This window comes from Tiliqua scincoides, chromosome 1 (genome assembly GCF_035046505.1).
Source record: "Tiliqua scincoides isolate rTilSci1 chromosome 1, rTilSci1.hap2, whole genome shotgun sequence".
NCBI lineage: Eukaryota > Metazoa > Chordata > Lepidosauria > Squamata > Scincidae > Tiliqua > Tiliqua scincoides.
The window spans coordinates 207,541,733-207,563,605 of record NC_089821.1 but is presented as its reverse complement, the minus strand read 5'-3'; the positions used below and the strand labels follow the sequence as shown (position 1 = coordinate 207,563,605).

The window sequence follows — 21,873 nt, the reverse complement described above, 5'->3', positions numbered from 1 at the left end:
GGAAGTTCATCCTGGGGGATGACGCACTGGCCTTCCGCAGTGGGTGATGCAGACCATGGTAACACCACTGCATCCCCCTCCCTGCCACAACATGCCTCCTGCGCTGATGTCGTACCAGCATGGGCCTGTCATGACTGCCATGGCAGCACTACTCCGTTGCTGCTGTTGCTGAGCATAGCCTGCCAGTGGCACGCTATACATGGTGTCACACAGCCATTTACAACAGTGCAGGACTGTCCCACTGTCATAGGGAAGCTGGTAGGATTGGGCTTGGTAACAATAGAAAGCATAATTTCCTCCACTTGCAAGTCCTGCATCATTGTATAGTAGCCTGCAGGGATCTCTATTCTACTTTACAACTCTTTAGGCTTCAGGAATTTTAAATGTCTCTGAAGCTGGGATGAGGGCCAGCCTGCACTGTAATGTGATAGGGATGCCACCTTCGTGTTTGGATTGGCGCTAAATGTTAGCAGACTAGGGCATGGCGCAGGATGGGCAAACTTCCTTCCTTCCCTACATATAATGTTATTATAAATGTACTGTAGATGACCAGTCATGGATTGTCCTTTATTATTAGAGTAAGTACCATTTGTCCAGACACTAAAACTGATACTATTTCATGTGTTGGGATCTACAAAAACCCGGGAAGTCTATCTTTGTGTCCTGCCTCTGTTGGTGGCTTTTAGAAAGGTCCATTGAAAGTTTAATGTTTGGGCTTTCTACTATTGTACTGGTGTAGGCTAATTGGGTAAGAGGCACTTTTTCAAGTGGGTGCTCCTTTTTTTAGCAGGGGGAGTGTAACTGGCCCACCTCACCTCAGCTCTGTCTGTTCTAGTGGCTGCCTGCTGGTATTCATTTGCATCTTTTTAGATTGTGAGCCATTTTGGGACAGGGAGCCATTTAGTTATTTGATTTTTCTCTGTAAACCGCTTTGTGAACTTTTAGTTGAAAAGTGGTATATAAATACTGTTAATAATAATAATAATAATAATAATAATAATAATAATAATAATAATAATAATAATAATAGTGTTTATTGTACTCAGTGGGCCACAGAGAGAGCATTTGTTAAGGGCACAGCTTAGCAGTGCAGCTAAGGCTTGCTTCATTCAGACTGGTGCACTTCCACTTGGATGAACTCTTATGGAACAGCTAGTGAAAACCTCCCTGTCTAACATCTCTCTCAATCAGGCTAGACAATCCAGGGCTCAACTGATTGGCAACCATTTCTGTCTCTCTCTCTCTCTCACTGGTACACATGCTAAAATGGCTTTTTGGACATGATTACCAATCAGCATAATGGAAAGCAAATTTAAAGTAGTTTACGCTAAGTGCTCAGCTTGCTGTTGGAACGCCTGGGTTCACTTCTTGCTTTGCTACTCTGGGCACAGGATTGGCACATTGTTTGTCATGCTGCCTCTGTGCTGTTTGACATGTGCAATTGAGCCAAAAGTATTTTATGCCTTGTTGGCAAATTCGTAGCTACTGGATTGTATAGAAATAAATTAAAGTGAGTTGCGCCTCCACTCGAGCTCAGAAGTTCCTGTATATGCCTGTGAAGCATAACGCTGGGTTATAATGAAGCTACAATTTTCAGTGATGTGACAAGAATGTCCAACTATCTAAAACAGAATTATAGCCCTAATGGATGCTCTTTTGAAGTGGGTATCAATCAGTGCATTTTCTCCTTCTCTGCCCCATGACTCATGTCATGTCACTCTTCACCATCCCTTCTGCAGAGAGTCTGCATCCACCTGCCATTTTGTGTTTGAATGCACATGAGCTCACAACTAGCCCTTCCTTACATTATGATACATCTTGCTTTTCAAGCAAATCTTGTCTCCCAAAAAGGCCCACATCAATTTAACCTTTTTTTGCCCTGCCCATAGGTGTACACATTTGATCTCTGTTGTGTATATGCAACACTGGGCAGAAATGGCTTGAGAGAAAGAGACCTAGGTCTTACAAACCAGGCTTAAAAACACTTGGCTGTAAAAACACCATCTAGACATACACAAATATGGTGGGACATTTCTATGTCTATTTTACTTTTTCACATAAGTATTAAAATACAAATCATGGGCTGGCCAGAGGCCATAGGAGTAGCCAGAGCAGCTACAGGGAATTGCAGTGTGGACACACACATGCATTAACACAATTAAAGGTTTGAAAATAAACACAAATGCCAGTTTTCGTATCTAGGCTGATGATGGAAATTGTGAAATCTAATATTTGTATTCATTTGCTTGCTTATATGGTAATGTGAATAATGCTTTTGAGGTAGCTGTAGGCAAATCAAGAGCACTAAAATAAAACTGCTAGTGTAGTTAGGCTTGTATAGAGGTTTGGTAAGTTGGTACAGTCTTCTCTATGGTGATGCACTGCCCTTTGTGACAGTGGAACACAGTTGTGCTGTTGCAGACAGCTATATGTTGGCCATTCCAGATTTGCTGTTACAAACAGTGATGATGCGGCCAGCCCGCTGTCCCTGCCTGCTACCTTCACCAGTGAAGGTAAGTCAGCAGCAGGGGTGTGTAGCCGCTGAGAGTGGGTAGAATGGGATGGGGAAGGGGAGGAAAGGGGAAGTACAGGTGGAGATGGAGTAGGTGGGAGAAGGACCGGGAGAGGGACTGGGAGGGAGTGAATCAAGGTGGCACTGGCGTGCACTGAATCCTAGTCCCTTTCCCTGTCCCCTCTCCTTGGACTTGTGCCAGCAAAATACCTGGCATAGATCCACAGAGACCCATTGGGTCAGGGAAGCCTTGCTTTGGGGTAAGGGAATGAGAGTTTCCTTACCTCAATGAGAACTTTCAACTACCCCCACCACCACCACAGGATACAGCACACGCTCCATGGCTGTGGCTACATCAGTGGAGAGAGAGGGGCAGTCCAATCTGAACCCAGCACCACCCAGGGCTCCAGCGGTGCCAAAAGGGCTACTATCAGATCCTGCGGGTGCTGTGGCTACCATCAGGGTCTCCTTGAGGAAAGGGAGCGAATGGCCTCTTCCCCTGGGCAGACAGTAGCTGGCAGCAACGGGTCTCCTCAGCTCTGCATCTGTGTTTGAGTTGGTGCAGAGTCAAGGAGGCCTATGCCAAGCTGCCGTCTCCACCACCTTGTGGGCCAAATCCCCCCCTGCCTCTGCTCTCCCTCTGCCCCATCTGCACACTGCTACCTCCTCTCCTGCCCCGGGAACACTCACCTCTGGCCAGTGCTGTGGGAGCTCTCACCAGCTGTCCTCCCAGCACTGAGGCGCAGCACCTACTGCGCTGGCACTCCTGCCTTCTCCGATGTTGTGGCATGTTCGCAACACCGGAGTCGGTGGTACGCATGTACTGCCGGCTTCAGGATTGGGCTCTTAGTTAGGATTGGGCCCCTATTCAGTACACAGGTGTTGTCTTTGTGATATCCATCTGCTCTGTTCTCATGCAGGAAGTCAAAGGTAACACCCGAGCTAACACCTAATTTTATTTTATTATTTACTTTGGGCTCATTCTGTTTGTAGCCTGCAATTTTGCAGTGTTCTGTACATTTCTGATAGCATGGCACGGAAGACTGATAAGGACACTTGTTGGTATGCATTGACTGAGGCACAAGCTAGAGATAATAAACAAAGGTGAGCGTTGCTATAAGACTTTGTAAGGGCAGGTTAACCGCAAAGCGTTTCTCTTTCACTTTTCCCCCACATATTTGTTTGCCTTTCTTCTCGAGGAAATTATGCAATTTTTCTCTCTGACTTAATTCCAAAATAGAGTACCTCACTGTTCTGAAATTCCAGAACAGAATTCCTTGCACTCTTCCTGTCTCAAGTACCCCTGGAGGTTTTAATTGAAGTTACATTCCTAACTTAGCAAGATTATGTAACATTACGTTTTTCAGTTCAGCAGACAATGTGCTGTTTTTACTGACCAAACTGTTCTCTTATTGCATAGTTTGGAAATAATACGTTCATCTGAATTTTCAAACAGCACTCTAGCTGGCTGGTTTAAACTCTAGCTGGCTGGTTTAAGAGAAACTTTACTTTTTGTCAGCTTCTCTTGGGAAAGTTCCTTGAGCAGCCGCACCTTGCTAGCACAGTACATTTGAAACCATAAACGAACGCCATATCCCGGGTGCTTCCTGAGTTGGAGTCAACGAAGCGACACAAAAGAAGGGTTCCCAAACCAAGCTTCCCCCACCAATTCCATGGCTAAATCTAATAAAGAGGTTCATGCTGTGGCCCTGGCTTCCAGAGCAAACCCAGAGTCAGGGCCTCCAAGAGGAATTCTACCAGGGGGTACAAAGTTTCTTTGGGGCCCCTTCCCAAAGACGGAGGGGCTGAAACAGAATGGGGGCAATGGGGGTGGGCAGCACTTCTGCAGCAGCTGTCACCCCACAGCTGTGTCCCTGAGCTCCCATCCACTCCTTCATGGTAAGCAGATCCACAAGCCAAAGAGCTCCTGGAGCAGGCCAGCTTCCTCCCAGATGTGACACTGTTAAGGAATGTGTGCATTCCTGGGCCTGGTGCATGTGGCTTCTGGCAGTAGTTGCCGCCATGTGCATCCCATGCGGGCAGTGAGTCTGGGTGAGATTGGAAAACGTAAGATCCCAGGAACTTTCTGGGACCCCTCCTTTGGCTCCTGGGCCCCCTTTTTGACCCTGGGCCCAGGTACAAATTACCCCCTTGACCCCCCCTCTCCTGGGCCCTGTCCAGAGTTACCAGGCCTGCTCCTTCCTATCCATCGCAAAGTGATTTTACAGCCTGCTCTGTTAGGCTGTCCTTTGCCTGCAACCCCAGTTCCAGTCACCTCAATTCCACCAAGATCTGTCACTATGGCTGCCACCTTGGTATTTCACTCTCTTCCTCCTTTCCTCTCATTCTCCTCCTCTTCCCCCTCCCACTACCATAATATCCCCAGGTTTCAGTCCCTATCCCCCCAGCTAATCCCCCTGATCCCCCAATTCCCATTCCCCCATTTCCCTCATCCATTATGCACTCCCTCTCTCTTGTAATTTATTTCTTCTATTTCCACCTTCCTAGCTAGGAACCACTTTTTTAGCTACACCATTAATCTTGCCTCCCTCATCTTTTTATGTCATTCCACTAAGTTGCACTTGGTCCCTGCACATGCAATAAATTTCTGCCATGTGCATATGTAACATGTGCCTTAAAGCATGCCTGGTAACAAAGAAGCATATACAGTTTGTGTGCATGCATACACACACAGACATATATGTGTTTACATATATTTACATGCCTTTTATTTTTTCTTTATGAAATGCAGTGGCATTGCATAAAGAAAAAAATAAAAGGCATGTAAACTCTAAATACCCTAAACTATCACATTGAATTCATTTTCCCAGGTTGAGGTGGAAAGTTTTGCTGGTGAATAATAACTATCATGGGAATGAAATGTCCTAGTGTGGCCAAGCACACAAGGCAAACAGGAACAAAAAATGGGGCAGGAGGAAGGCTCACAGCTTCTGTACTTCAAAGTGTACCTTTAGGGCAGTACTTTTCTATTCTTAAGTAAATGAAGTGACAGCAGTTTTGTGTGTTGCCAGTGGTGCTGTGCAGTTCAGCTCTAAATCTATTAAACCAAACCCAATTTTTCCTTACATATACAGGGCGCCTGAAAAGAGCTGCACAATAGAAGACACCCACATTGAGAATGATGCTTGCAGCCCTAATTAATTGCCCTGCTCTGCACCGAAGAGAATCAATGGGGTTTGATTCAGGGAGGGCATTTCCTAGTCACAGCTCCTCAGGTGAAGCTGTATGTAATCCCTCAATCAAGTCACATACTGAGATAAGGCAAAGCTTCTTGGAGGAGCCTTCGTTTGAAAGGGGTTACCTCCAAGTTAGCTGAATCCAGTAAATGGCTCAGGAAAGATGAAGCAGCACTACCACTGCTGTGTGGGTGGTTGGCTTCCTGTAGGGAATGAGGTAATGAACATGTCAGGACAAATGGGCTATGCCCACGCAAGCCATCTTAAGTGTGCCTGTGGATGCATGAGGGAGTGAATTGAGCACCAACCCTGGTTGAATCAGTTCACAAACATCCTGCAGACTTTTTCCCAGAATCATTTGGCGCCCAAATTGTTCTTTTTTCAAGCTTAAGCATACAGACATCTGTTAAGCCAGGGCAGACAAGTGGCACAGAGTTGGCGATGGTTACACAGAGCAACGGCCAAAGGTTGTTGCCGGTACAGACACTGGAGTGAACTTGAGAAGCTGGAAGGTTGTTGCATGCTCTGAGCAGGGGGTTGGACTAGATTTCCTCCATGGACTTTTTGCCTCAAACATTTTATGACATCTTGTTACTGCATTTTGTGAATGCAAATGAACAGTACCCCAGCAAATTGCTAGGAAACCATTTAGTTTCCAACTCTAAAGGTCATACAGGAGTTAAGTGTCTTTATCAGCATCTGTTGGGAAGTATGGGCAAACATGTAATAACGTCATCAGTTTTTAGACTCCGGAGCTGGAGTCCCTGAGGCAGTTCATGGTTGAACACAGTCACGTTCTGGCAACGCCTGCGAAGCCGCTGGAACCAACCGTATTGGCCTCTGCCTTTCCACTGGACCATTTCAGCGTCGTGGAGAGGGGGGATTTGCTGCATGGGAAACAGTCTATCCTCCATATCTACTCTACCCAGTCTTCGGCCACTGGAGAGGACACTGTTCCAGAACCACTATTCAGAGCGCAGTACCATAGTCTTCCGAGACTGAAGGATGCCAACATGTTAGAAAGAAATTGGCATAGATTATATCTCATCCTTGTCATAGACACCATACTTGTTATACTCACTGTACTTCCTAACAGTGCTCAGAGCCCTGGTTATTGACTCAATATTTTCACTCCTAGGAACGAATACCCTTTACTTATTATTTTCATATTGGCCTTCAAGCATGAAGCATTTGAAAGAAACAAGACCCTTGATCCAGAAAGACACTGGATCTTAGGCTGCAATCCTATACACATTTACCTGGGAGTAGGTCCCACTGAATTCAGTGGAACTTACTTCTGAGTAGACATGGACAGGACTGAGCTGTTAGTTTAGTAAAGTTGTTTTTCTTCCTCTTCTTCGGTGCAATAAGAAACATTAGACCTCTGTTGCTACCCACCTTTTAAGTTAACTGCCTTGCTATTCTGCAGAAATGAAATAAAATAGGATAGTTTCCCGAAAGTAACTCAAGGATAACCTTGGTGGTTTCCTCTTCCATTTAGACCTGGGAAACCCTTGAATCTTTTATCAGTTCTTCAGTATTTCTTCTGTTCTCCGTGAGACAAAGAATGAACTATTTGTTCCAAATCTTTTAAGGAGATTTAAAGAAAAAATTACACATGAGTCTAAGAAATAATGTGAACCCCATATTGAGGGCAATAATGTGAACATCTCATGTATGGGCATCATGCGCTTTTGTGTCACATTCAGGGGAGTCTGCAAAAAAGCTCTTGCTGGATTGTTTGCCTTGTATCTCATACTACAAATCTATATTATCACGTCAGTTTAATTATCACGATTCCTTTCGATGTCCTGGTGTAGCTTGGTGAAAGACGCTTAGAATTCATTCTGAGAATTGCATAGCCTCTCACCAGTGTTTCCCAAACTGGGGCGTCATGATGCCCCAGCCTGAGAACTGCAGCCTTGGCCCCCTTAAGGGGTGGGGGCAGAGGGAAAGCAGCGATGCAATCCCCAGGGGGCAGGGGGGCTTTTTCTAAACCTAATTTACCTGCTGCCAGGGTCCAGGGAGGTGTGTGGGGAGCCTCATGGAGCCCTCTCCCTGCAGCTCGTAGAAAGTGACAGTAACGATCGCAACCCACTTCCAGGTTGCAATTGCAAAACCGGAAATGCGTCAAGATAGCTACTTTCTAAGAGCTGCGGGGAGCCCTGCAGAGAGCTTTGGGGGGCTCCCTGCACCCCTTGGACCCCAGCAACAGGTACGTTAGGTTTAGAAAAAGTCTCCCTGCCCTTGCAGTGGTGCTATCCTGGGGATCACATTGCTGCCTTTCCCCCCCCCGACCCCGCACAAACTTGCCTCAGGAATTTTACTCCATAGAGTTTGAGAACCCCTAGCCCCTCATGGTTCTGTGAGATTCCAGGAATTATTGGGGAAATGGAATGTATGAACCAGTTACTCTATAGTAAAATATGCCCTTTTCCACCTTTGGGGGGAGGGCACAAAGGACTCTACTAAAGGAGAAACATTAACAGCACTGATAGGGGCATGCCAATAAATTAAAAAGAGAGAGCTGTATTGTCCAGTGGCAGCCTGTGCTTTCAGAAAGTAGCTCACTCCCCAACTAGTTAAATCCCCATTTTTCTAATTCACAATTTGTTTACACCTAGGACAGCTCCACAGCTTGCCTGACATGACCGACGTTGTTTGCGTAGAGCAGCAGGTCACAAGACAGACATGAGGTACCTTTTGCTCCAAGTCTGCACCCACCACCTCCCTCCAGCCTGCTGTGGATGAGCCACTCCACTCTGCTTTTTGATTGCTAAAAGCAAGGCAACACTGAAAGCTGAGGGAGGTGAGTGGGGTGAGGGTGAGTGACAGCAGCGGGGCACGAGCATTGGGCACAAGGAGCCCCATGTCAGGCCTATGACCCAGTGGCACTGCTGGTGGACAAATATATCACGTTGCAACTACATTAACAAGATGATATTCTGTCCTACACTTAATAACAACAGTTTCCCAAGTGAGCTGAAAGCTTCCTTGTGCTAACCAAATTTTTGTATACAAGTGATTTCATTTGCAACAGTAATAAGAGTTTTGTGAAATGACAATCCTGCCCACAGAGAAGTTGTGTAGAATGAGGAAAAGGAAATCATATGGAAAATGAGGAAAAGGAATCATAGTGATTCATGTATCCAATGGCCGAGTAATTGAGAATGGAATAAGAATGCAAGAATCAACCTGTAAAAACACAAAATACAGTGCAACCTTAGCATGTCACAGCCACCTGTAATGATGGTGCTCTAGGGGAATGGAAACGATGCTACCTTGAACAGTATTTCTTAAAGAAAGTCCTGACCTGCTGTGCAGAGTCCCTGAATGGCAGTGAACCCTGTAACGAGCCTTCTGGCCACGAACAGCTTAGCTAAAATAATGGCGCACTATTTATAGCTTGATTAGGTCAGCTTTCAGCTGTATATTTACTCCTAATCAGGTTGGGTAAGTCATTGGCTGTGACACGCGATGACTCTGTGGAAAAATCTTCACATTCAGCAGGAATGATGATCAATGTCCGATTGTAAGGGATGGTATATTAGAGATACAGTACTGTCATATGTGTCGCACATCATATTGTGTGTTTTTCTCTTCTCCCGAAGAGGACGTCATGTGGGATTTTCTTCTTTCTATGGAATACGTCAATGGGAAAACATACAACTTTTCCCACTTGTTTTTCTATTTAGGTAGATTTTGTGGGACCAAATAATACAAACAGATTCAGGAGGAAAAGCTTTTTCTGGACTGTAGCATATCTGGATGCTCACCAGAAATACAGATGAAATCTAAGTTGCAGATTTCAGCCTTTAGTCCTCATTCTGCACTTAAAGCCCAATCCTATCCACACTTTCCTGGGAGTAAGCCCCATTGACTCTAATGGGACTTGATTCTGCGTAGACATGCATAGGATTGGGCTGTTAGGCATTTGACTAGGATATGCACATATGAATTTGCCAAGGACCATAATCTTCATTCTTCATGGAAAAAACTCAGATCCAGAGATGGCAGTCCAATGGAGGTGAGCCATAACTTTGAGACACCATTTACAAAACTGAGTCCATTTCAATTCATTTTTGTGAATCGATTTGCTCCTGTTGGGAAGTTGCTTATTGCCGCTTGTGTGTGTGTGCATAAGAATTTGAAACAGGGAGAGGAGAAAATACATTCTTGTCCTCCTCCATGCAAAATGGCCCAGTGAAAGCCAAGTGAAAACACAGACGCTCTGCAAACGGAACATCTGAACATTCAAACTTGGTAATGCAGATGGTTGACATTTTTCTTCTAAGAACCAACGAAGTCTGAATATAAACACAGTGTCTGTTTCAGGTAGGCAGCCGTGCTGGTCCAAAGGACCTCACAGCCTGTTTGCAATAAAAAGGTGAAGGCCTGCCTCCCAGTCTGCCTATCAGAAGAAAGAGTGTCAGCATTTCTGAGGTGACCTGAAACTAACCTGGCGAGTAGGCCACTCTTGGGATCTCCCACTTAACAGAACAAGCCCTTTTGTGCTTGAAAGCCTCAGATAAAAGAGCTGAAATGAAACAAACTGCTATTCTCCCACAGTTTGCTCTAATGTTTTTTTGCAAAATCTGATAATTATTTTCTTTACATGGCAACGAGTATGAAGCACTGCCTCGTTTGATCCTTCATTGACTCTTTTATATTTTCTTACTTTATAGAACCATTTATTCTTATTTGCTACTGGAGAAGAGGAGAACAAGGAAAGCTGCAATAACACGCAGGCCAACTTACCAGTGAGGTGGGAAACCTGTGTCATGCCTGGAGCAGCTGCAGGCGGGTGGTAGCATGGCTGAGTGCTCTATAGCTATGTCCTTAAATGCCCAAACAACATACTTTATTTCAATAATCCTTACACTCCTCATAAGGTAATCCAGAGAGACAGTGGCTAGTCTAGGGCTGAGTAGTGAGTTCAATGCTGACCTGAGGAGCTTATTGTTCAACCACTGCCTGCTACTCTTTCTAGAACTAGAGCTGGTGTAAACAGCAAGACACTTCTTCGCAAAAGGACAGTATATTGGGATCTATGCTAAAGCAGTTGCTAAATCTGTAGGACATCTTCTTCAAAACCAAAGAACACCTCTAACAAATGAAGATAAGTACAGAGAGAGTGATCAGCAATGTTGGACTACTTTGGAAAAAAGTGAATCAAAGGCCTTGATTGGCCGCTTGTTCATTCTGTAATATTTGCCTTCCCAGAGGACATTTTTAATATTATGTCCTTTTAACACTGTAACCTTTGTGTAAGTCCATGGTTTGGGCATCTGAGAGCTTGAGCCATTTTCCAAAAGGGAAATAATGCAATGCATTTGGTACCCGCTCCCTACTGTTGCTAGGCAGGAGCACTTTAATAACCTGGTGACCAAAGTTGGTGCAAGCAGACAGCCTTACCTTTCCCCTCAGTTAATCTTGTTGTGTAAACCAATGAGTTTGCAGTTTCTTCACTTAGAAGACTGAATGTTCTTGGCAAGCGGGCTGCTGAGTCACACATGATGCAGAGGTGTCGGAATACTTGTCAAGGGCTGGTTTGGTACCCAAGTGGGGCCATCAGTGGCTGAGAACATTCTTTCAAGACAGTTCACGCCTCAGGACAGGAATTGGCACCTGTTGAAAAAGTATTCTCATAAAATCAACAGACACTGTTGAAAGCCTCTCTCTCTCTCTCTCTCTCTCTCTCTCTCTCTCTCTCTCTCTCTCCAGTTAACTGTTCCTACCTTCTTGGTCAACAAACAGTTTGTTCCAAAGGATTTACATTCATTTTACACTGGAACTAGTGAGATTATATAAGGTACAAATCTGCCATGAAGTACAGTAATTAGTTTGTACTTCCTTTCTGATGCCCTTCAAGTCTCTGTAGCAGCCCATTAATTTAGTGGTTTCTCCAAAGCCCTCACCCTAAACCGTGTAGTTACCACTTTCAATGCATCCCTGTCTTCAGCTCTTGACACATTTGCCCCACTGCACCTCTTACCTCCAGCACTGACACACTCTCTCTTGTGGATATCACTGCACATGCTCTTGTACAGCTGAATGCCTCCAGAGGTGAAAAAAAAGAGTTGGCTCCTATACTTTTGAACATTGTATGGAAGAGGGAATGTTGGCATGTGCAGCTCAACATGGAAGGGTTTAAAAAGCTGCACCTACCAAGATTTCCTCTTCTACACAATGGTTAAAGGTATAGGCACTCTGTTCTCCATTTTATCTGGTCACCCTGCAGGAGCACAAGGTTCTTCATGGTGGCACAAAAGCTGGACTTCTGTTATGCAATGCTGGGCCACTACCACAAATGGTGAGAGGTATGGCATATGTGGTAGCAGCTCCAGGAGGCTCCATGGGCATTGGTAAATTAGTCGCAGGATGGGGTGGGGAAGGCTCGGGCATTCTGAGGCAGGAAAGCAAGCTGGAGTGGAGTATCTTGGTGGCAAAAGTATATGCAAGACCCTATTCCCAAAGTTTCAGCCTGCCCCACCACCTTTCTCTTCTGAGGATTATGCTAGCTATATAGCTGGCATGGGTCTCAGGAAACTCATAGGCCATCAAAGGCCTATAAGGAAGTAAGTGGAAATATTTCTACTTGCCTCTGCCATGCCTCTTGATCACTCCTACCACCACTGGATGCAGGATCAGCTCCACCAGCATGGCTGCATCAGCTCCAGTGTGGGGGAATGGGACTGGGCAATTCCAGCCCAATCCTGAGCTGCCTGGCATGTGGGGCTGCAGTGGTGCTGAAAATGGCTGCTGCTGCATCCAGTTCACCCCAGACAGCCGTCGCCGCCTCCTCGGGAGAAGGGGACTTTTGTCCCCTTCCCCTGGGAAAAGCAAGTAGCCCCACAGTGGGGCTACTTGATTCTATGATGACCTAAGGATCGGCAAAGAATTTAGAGCCTCCGTACTGCCTTCCCCCACACCCCCACCTACCTCTCTGCTGCCTGACACTCCATGCAATCACCAAGCGGTGGAGCTCCGATGTTCGTCTGGTGCTAGCCCAGCACTGGATAGCACTGGGCTAGCACCAGCATTCCACCGATAGGGCTGGCAAACATACCTTATGGCATGTTTGCAACAGTGTACTCCGGCGGAAAGCTGGCGCATACTCATTAGGATTGGGGACTTAGTCTCCTTTATCAGAGATAAAATGAAAACCATCTGATCTCTGTCTCCCAATCCTCTTTGCATCTCTTCCAGCTCTTTTGCTTTCTAAACCTCCTTCAGCATTTTCCTCCTTCCGTGTCTCACTGGATGAGTTGACGACCCTATTGTCCTTCTTGACATGCCCCTTAGTTGCTGCGACTCACTCTCAACCATATTATCAATCCATTTTTCAGTTCCTGCTTCTTACTTGCTTCATTCAACCATGCCACTTTAGAGCCTTTAGAATTTAGTCTGCCCTATGCTAAAAGAACAAAAAAATCCCTTGACCCTTCCCCTCCCCTTCAACCACTGCCCAACCTCTGCCAACCCTTTACCTTCAGACTCTTGGAGTGTGCTGCTTACTCCAGCTACCTCAACCATCTTTTTTCAGCTCTGCTTTAACCACCTCCAGTCTGGCTTCTGCTCCTTACACGCCACTAAAATTGCCCTTCTTCAATTCATTAGTGCTCATTGTCTTTGACCTCTCTGGTGTCTTTGATACAGTCAATCAAAACTCTCTCTTGTCTGATTTCCTTTATATTCTAGGTCTTCATGATTATGTTGTCAAATGATTATTTTCTGACCAGTCTAATTATTTCAATAATGTGGACTGAAATAGCAACCAAATTGTGACAGAATTTGACGTGTGCCAGTCAGCATTTGACAATATTTGATAACAGGCATTCAGTAGCAGCTTTTGACAGTACCTGACATGTGTCTCTGAATGTTGACAGGATTTGATGGCTATGAAGGGATGATCAGCATGCATGTAACATAGTGGTCAGTACTTGATCATATGGGGTAGCTGAGGTGAAGATGTCAGCACTTGACAGTCACTGACAGCAGAGACATGCGCTAGTTAAACTATATTTGACAGTTTCTATACCATTCTATACACATTTTTCTGGGAGCAAGCTCCATTGAACACAATGGGACTTACTTCTGAGTAAACATTCATAGGCTTGTACAGTTCAACAACTAACTCACAATAAAATGTAAGCAATGTTATATTTGTTCTTTCATTTATCCAATCAAAACAGCCAAAATTTGAAGCCACTTCCATCCACTGAAATCAGTAAAGACATGAAATGGCTCACTGTCTTCTGAGAGTTTCTTTCTTCTACCTTTCTCCTGGGGACAACATGGAGAAAGTAAAACTATAAACTTCCAGGTGGCTTTTACAATTGATAAAAATCCACTCTAGTGAAATTCTAGAGATTTCCTTGGAGTTCTGTCCAGTTTAAATTTGGCTGAGTATCATTATGGGGGTGGGGGAATTGTAAAACAGGGATTTTTGCCAAGCCTACAAGCTCTTTCACCACCAGATGGATGGATAAAGGAAATACAGTGGCTTCAGTTTATCTGGGTTTTAGAAAGGCATTTCAAAATTGTTGCCATGTGGAATTTATAGTTCAGTTCACTTCAGTTCACTTCAGTTCAGTTCAAAAAAGATAGTTCAAAAAAGATAGTTATGTGGACTTCAGTGCAGGAGACATTAGTAAGCACAAAGTAATGACACTTAAGGGACTCTGTATGTGTGCGCGCTTACTTGCTTGCCTTTCTCTAATGCAGGGGTGCCCAAACCCTGGCCTTGGGGCCACTTGTGGCCCTTGAGGACTCCCAATCTGGCCCTCTGAGAGCCCCCATTCTCCAGTGAGCTCTGGCCCTCCAGAGACTTGCTGGAGCCCGCACTGGCCCAGCGCAACTGTTCTCAGCACGACAGCCAACTGTTCGACCTCTCATGAGAGCTGTGGGATGAGGGCTCCCTCCACTGCTTGTTGTTTCACATCTGTGATGCAGCAGTGGCAGGAAATGAAAGGCCAGTCTTGCTTTGTGCAAGGCCTTTTATAGGACATGGGCTATTGCAAGACCTTCATTCATTCATATAAGTTCCATCTCTATGTAGTTCATTTATGTAAATTTATTCAAATTTGAAATGTAAATTAACTCTTCCCCCCCCCCCGGCCTCTGACACAGTGTCAGACAGATGATGTGGCCCTCCTGCCAAAAAGTTTGGACACCCCTGCTCTAATGCATACAACTTGGCTCTCCTATATCTCTAGCTTGTTTTGCTCAACTATTCCCGAAATTGTACAGATGTGTCCATCAGGGGGCAGTGCATTTGCTGCTGCTCTGTCAGGTTGTGATATTCTAGGAGAGGAACAGGCATTAGACACTAATATTTAATTAAATATTAACACTAATTAACCCCTGCTAATTGGGTAAGAGGCCCTTTTTCAAGTGGGTGCTCCTTTTTTTAGCAGGGGGAGAGTAACTGGCCCACCTCACCCCAGCACTGTCTGTTCTAGTGGCAGTCTGCTGGTATTCATTTGCATCTTTTTAGATTGTGAGCCCTTTTGGGACAGGGAGCCATTTAGTTATTTGATTTTTCTCTGTAAACCGCTTTGTGAACTTTTAGTTGAAAAGCGGTATATAAATACTGTTAATAATAATAATAATAATAATATTTATTTATTTATCTCCTCTTGGATTGCCCTGCCACCAAAGGATAGCAGCAGGAGTGAGTAACGTGCATGGTGCAGAGGTGGGGGTTGGTTAGGGAACGGGGAAGTGTGCACATGGACTTCTCTTGCCCTGCAATTACTCGCTTTTCCTGGAAAGACTATGTGCAATGCATATTGGTATGGGGATGAGATGGGGAAACAGTGTGAGTCCTTCATGTGTATGCACTCAGCTGGATCAGGTGTATATTACATGTGAAAAAATTGCATAATATGTATGTGAATGTTAAGAAATATAAACATGTTAGGACCAAGTACCCAAGGACCAACCTTTGGGAGGTCAAATGATATGAAAGTGGTTAGGAAGATAAAAGCTATGAAACTTGTGATCAAGGAAAGTGAGGTGTCATTGACTCAGTGGCCTACACCTGAGGTCAACAGCGCAAGAGCTATTGTTTTGTACTGGGTTGTATGTGGAAACATGAGTGCTAATTGATAGGGAGGCACTCATATTGAAATGGCGCAAGGTCATGAACTGAAGTAGTAAATGTAGTTGTTGGCTAGTGCATCGAAGCTTGGTTGAGCATTGGACTCTGGTTAGAAAAGAGACTAGTTAATCTGCAGTACCCTTCACTCTTGCCCTTTTAGAACCAACTGTTCTAAAGACTTCTTTTCTGAAAATGTGCCAGCAAATATGGTTTTGAATGGGGCTCAATGAGTGATCTGTTGAGATGAGTGTCACACAACAAAACCATGTAAAAATGAGTGTAAAGAATAGGTGTTGTGCCTTCTAACTCTCTTACCCTCCAGTCATTTGAAGGTTGGAAGAAGAGCCAAGTGTATACAATTATGCATACAGAGTCTCCCTCAACAACCTGAGGGACTGCTTTTTCAAGGGTTCCTCATAAAACATGACACATGTAAGCTCTGTTTCAACCACGAAACAAGATGAATGCATGGCAGTTGCAGAACGGGGACTGCAGGAGATTTTCCCCATCCTGCTTTGTTTTCTCATGCAAAAAGGGCATCTGTTTTATTTTCTAGCTTCCTTATTTTCAAACTAATTTATCATGTCTGTGTGTGTGTGTGTGGGGGGGGGGGTGTATATACCGGTACATATATTGATTTCTGAATTGATTGCTTGAGTGTTACCACAAATATTCAATGTCTGTATAGTGGGAGCAGGGGTTAGGGGTGGGATGCAGGGAATCCAAAGTTTATGTCAATTCCCTATAGTCATTATAGCTACTAAAAAAAAAACTAAATAAAATCTAAATAGTAGAAAGATAAATATCGACAGCCAAATTACATTTGCTGTTCCCAGGGACAGAATTATATTCACCCATTTAAGTTGGAAAAGCCCAGTGGCGTCGCTAAGGGGTTGCGGGTGGTGCAGGCCGCACCGGGTGATACGCTGGGGGGTGACACACTAACATCGCGGCTTTAGGAGCTACCCTGTCATGCCATACACCATTGGATGCAGAATGGCCAGTAGAATGCAATGTAAAATACAGAATTGAAATGGCTCCTTTCCTTCAAAAGTTATGGCCAAAAAGCCAGAAAGAAAAATGAATGGATCCCTATGGGAAGTGCAAGTGAGCCATATTGTGCGTTTACTCATGAGTAGGCGCACTTGACATAGTCCTTCGGAAAGGGCAGGCTGAGAGGAATCCAACGAAACCAGAATGGTCCCAATCCAATGAATGCAGCCCAAAAAAACACGAGAAGGAGGTTCCTGCCTCCCTCCCAGCTGCGAGTCTATTGAGCGCGAAACAAGCTTGCGAGTAGGCAGACTTGCCTTAGTCCATTGGAAAGGGCAGGCTGAGAGGACTCCAAGGACTCAGAATGGTCCTCATCCAATGAATACAGACCCCAAAAACACCAGAGAAGGAGGTCCCTGCCTCCCAGCTGCCCTATTGAGCCCTATGGAAAGCAAAGCAAAGCAGCCTCAGGGCAGGAAGTCTGGTCTAGAGGGTAGAGCCTCCATTTGCCTGAAGATAACATCCACAAGGTCGCCAGTTCGAGGCCACCAGCACCAGTGCGACCTTGAAGCAGCTGACAAGCTGAGCCGAGCTATTCCATCTGCTCTGGGCGTGGGAGGATGGAGGCCAGAATGTGCAACCAGATCAAGAAAGAAACATCTGAATGTTGTGGTTTCTTGAAAGATAGAAACCTTCTTTCAATTGTAAAAATCCCTACGGGGATTTAAATAGCCTGCCTATGTAAACCGCCTTGAATAAAGTCTGAGGAGAATTCTGACGACCAAGAAAGGCGGTATATAAATACCTGTATTATTATTATTATTATTATTATTATTATTATTATTATTATTATTATTATTATGACTGGTGGTCAGGCCAGGCAAAGGGGAATGCGAGGACACCAGAATGGTCCCCATCTGATGGAGCTGCTCCAGAAGGCAGCTCCAGAAGGCAGCCTCCTCCTCCCCTAAAAAGAACCAAAAAGAGGCTTCAGCTGGTAAGGGGAAGTTTTCTGTTTTGCACTTGCAAAGCCAGGTGGGTCTTTATCTTCATATGCCTGAAATAGAAGAACTTTAAACTGGGCACTGGGGAGGGCTGAAGAGCTCACTGATTTTTTTCACTGATGCCACTGGGGGGTGTTATTGCAGGCAGACTACTGAGTAAGCTCCATTGACCACTATGGGACTTACTTCAGAGTAGACATGCATAGGATTGGGCTCATAGGCTGCAATCCTACCCACACTTTCCTGAGAGTAAGCCCCATTGACTGCAGTAGGACTTACTTCAGAGTAGATACACTTGGTGGAACAGAAATGGCTCCCCCTTATTTATTTCTTTTATTTTAATTATTTATAATTATTTATTTTAATTTGCTTGATGATGTTCTGGCCATGTCTGTTCTGGCCATGACATCCAATGGGTCCTGGACAGATTGTCATTCTAAAAAGTGGGTCCCAGTGCTAAAAGTTTGAGAACTGCTGCAATAAGGTGTTAGTAAGTTGACACGGGGTGTGTGTGTGTGTGTGTGTGTGTGTGTGTGTGTGTGTGTGTGTGTGTGACTCTACAAGTTTTCAAAATCACTAAAATCAGAATTTGGAGGAATAATACCATCATATTATATATCAATCAATGTGTAATTTCATGCAGAATGCAATGAAACAAACCACATTGAAATATCTGTGTTCTAACAAAAGGTACAGCCAAAAAACCAGTGGGGGCGGGGCGATAGTACATCACCACGCCCACCACCTGGGGCGTTGCCCCACCCACTGCATGGGGTGATGCGCAGGCCTCCCGTACCGGTTGACACAAATCCTAGTGACGCCACAGGAAAAGCCTCATGCTCAAACACCATTTTAAACTTCCAGCTGAGGATAACAGCATGCTTATTTATTTGTCACTCTTATTTAAATGTGCCTCAGTTAGTTTGGAAATACGTATGTGTAAGCCAAGTACTGAGGTCACATGGCTGGTTTTTTTGATGTAGCAACACTGCAGAATCTCTCTGATCAAGATCTTCTGATGACCCGAGATGAATACATGCTGTCCTCACATGTTGTGTCATGCAGTCACTTCAGTTAATTAAAAGCTGCATTTTTTCCATAGTCTTTTTATGCTCTGTGCCAGCAGCCACACTGCAGCTCCATAATTCTTATAGTTTCTGGTCCATCTGATTTTTCTTTAGAGTCAGAGATAATGCAGAATCAACTGGCTAGATGCGGAATGCCATAAAGTCATGCGCTGCCAGCAGCATGGCACAAACTGGCTGCTGGCAGGGTTGTGTTGGTGGAGGGATGGGAAGGGGGCATGAATTGGGGCAGGAGTGGGATTAGGTGGAGCAGGTGGCCGCCAGATCCCAAACTTTTCCTGGGCTGGACACACCCCCAGAGATACACTAGCAACAGAGTTGGTGTAGTCCCATAGGGGATCATAGGGGATTAAGTAGTCCCATAGGGGATCATGTGGCAACTGGAAAATTCAGGTAAGTCTGTCCCCTTTTATCTGTCTTGCTGGCCTTTTTCCTGGGATGGCACATGGGATGTAATGAAGGATATCCCTTACCAGCTCAGATTGAGCCATACAACTGCAATCCTACACATATTTGAGAATAAGCCCCACTGAACACAGTGGGACTTGCTTCTAACGTGCATAGGACTACACTGTGAAATATATAAATACATATAAAACAGAAAGAACCTCTGTTATCTATTCTTGTGGTCTTTTTAAAGCATCGTTTATATTAAACTAATGAGGAAAACTATCATTTCCATTGTACAGATGGGAGACTAAAGTCGAAAGCTTCCTCTGAATGCAGAGATCACCCTTGGAACTGATGGATGAACTGGGATTTTGAACCTTGCCTTTCAAACTCAATTAAGATGTTCTTTTCAATAGATTAGCATGCCTACTTCTTGCTTCTACAATAAAAACTTTTTAAAAACCTTATGTGTATCAGTACTCTGAGCCAAAAAACAGGGGTTCCAGGACTTGTTGTTCATACAGCTAGAGCTGCTTTCTGTTTTGCTGAAATGGAATGATTAGAGGCATGATACATTAATTTTAGAATGACTTATCCTGAGCTCCACTGATTTTAGTGCTGTTCTGTTCAAATAAAGGATGCTACCCATGAATAATTGTTACTGTACAAACTTGATAGAAAAGAGATAGTGAAAGTGGCAGGGAGTTGCCCTAGTCCACTGATTCATTATGGGTGTGGGCACTTTGATGTGTGCAAAGCTTCCCTGCTGAGAACCCTTTCCGCAGAGAGATCCAATCTGCACATGCCAGGGATCACAGATCTCCACCTTTAAAAAGGACCATAGCAGTAAGTCAGTAAAAGCATAAGCTTACCCATGGAACTCTTTTCACAAAGACTCCCGTTAATTGTACTTAACTTTTCTTTGAACTAGAAAGCTCCTACAAAGAGCAGCAGAGAAGGGAGGAGGGAGGGGTCGGTTCCTTTTGAAGATGGATGTGAATGCATTAGATTCTCTGCAAATTAGAGATAATTAGGTAATTATATTGATTTCATGTCAAAGACCTACAACTGGCTAAGCAGTTGAAAAGATTAGCCTCAATTATTAACAGCCCCGGGGAACCCTTTTATGGTTGGAGTAAACTGAACACACACTAATATCAATGAACAATAAATGGAAAAACTTGCAATGTATTGGCCTGGGTGTTAAGTTAGATCTTAAGTTGCTTGAAAATAACAAAGCCTAAAAGATAAGTGTATAGTATGGGGCATAATATAGTAGGCCTCTTTTCAAATGAAAATGCTTAACCTTAAATGGTAAGGTTATTTACTTCTGGAGGTGCAAGCAATTACTGTCTTGTTTTATTGGGCATGAGGCCTGTTGAGCTGGCTCCCCAGTTTTGCATCACTGCTGGCAACAAAAGGCAATCCAGGATGTTATCCTGGCAAAGTGTGCTACTATCTGGGCAACAGCCATCATTACCAAATGGGAAGCAGCAGTAATGGTCAAAGGTGGTCTGGGGCACATGCATGTCCCTGTCCCCAAAGGGGACAAGGATAAAGAGCGCATATACCCTGTGCATTGTTTTCCAACCTTGTTCCATTGTGCCTCCGCCCATGAATATATTCAGGCATTAGCAGTTGGAAATGGGCAATTAGCAGCTCTTTCTCTGGGAGAACAATCTCAGTACATTGGTAGCTTTTAATTTTTTAGAAGAAGAAATGGATCCACTTTGAAGTTCTGAATTTCCTTACTTTGCAGGCAACAAATTACTTGCACAAGTTCTAAACTATATAATACATGACTATTTGTTCTGCAAATGTGATCATAAAAGAGGTGTCTTGAAAGAAAAATAACAAAAATACAAGAAATCAAATGACGAATGATCACGTCCAAGAGCCATTATTTATTTTCTTTGCCAATGCTTCTGCTAAGGTGCTAGCACAAAAATGCAGGGTCCAGCTTCATGTTGTGCTGAGCACATCTTTGGCTATTGGATGCTTGGTTTGTGTTTCCTAAATAGGGATTACAGTGGAGGAAGGATTGGAACCATTACATGGAGAGGAGGGGAAGGAAGCTTTGTGGCCCTCATCATGGTCTTGATCCACATCAGGTCCCCTTGTGACTATTATTTGACCTGCAGGGACGCATCTTTCCCAGCAGCTATGAGGGCACCCCAGTTCAGACTGGGACCACAGTTGAGGCAAGGGTTCAGTTCTTTCTCTCCTCATGCCACAGGCCTGAGCAAACACACATGGGCCAATGACATATTACAGTGAGTTGTATTTGGCCCTCAGAGTGGCTGAGCAGAAAATGTACGTAATTCTTTTGTTCATTGCCAACTACTGTGCATTGCTATCATTATATACAACTAATTCTGTGTGTAATTAAAGGGTTTACTCTTCGCTTCCAAAAGTGCTCCCTAATTATGTGGTAGTTGTAAAATGCTGCTTTTCATGTGTCTGCATGCTTCTTGTTTTTGACAGAGGAGTCTCCCAACTGTCCTACTGTTCTTTGCACTGCATAACGCTATTCTTCCCACATAACCCTCCTCTCCATCTTAGGATCTCACAAATGCAAATGGGAAGA

At 44.4% G+C, this 21,873-nt stretch overlaps 1 long non-coding RNA gene across 1 annotated transcript; it reads left to right on the top strand.

The window, feature by feature from the left end:
• Positions 1-8,446: 8,446 nt before the first annotated feature.
• LOC136648621 (uncharacterized) lies at positions 8,447-19,669 on the top strand. Its single transcript, XR_010794340.1, has 3 exons — positions 8,447-8,518; positions 10,395-10,474; positions 19,586-19,669. It is a non-coding gene; the product is annotated as an uncharacterized lncRNA (long non-coding RNA).
• The last annotated feature ends 2,204 nt before the right edge of the window (positions 19,670-21,873 follow it).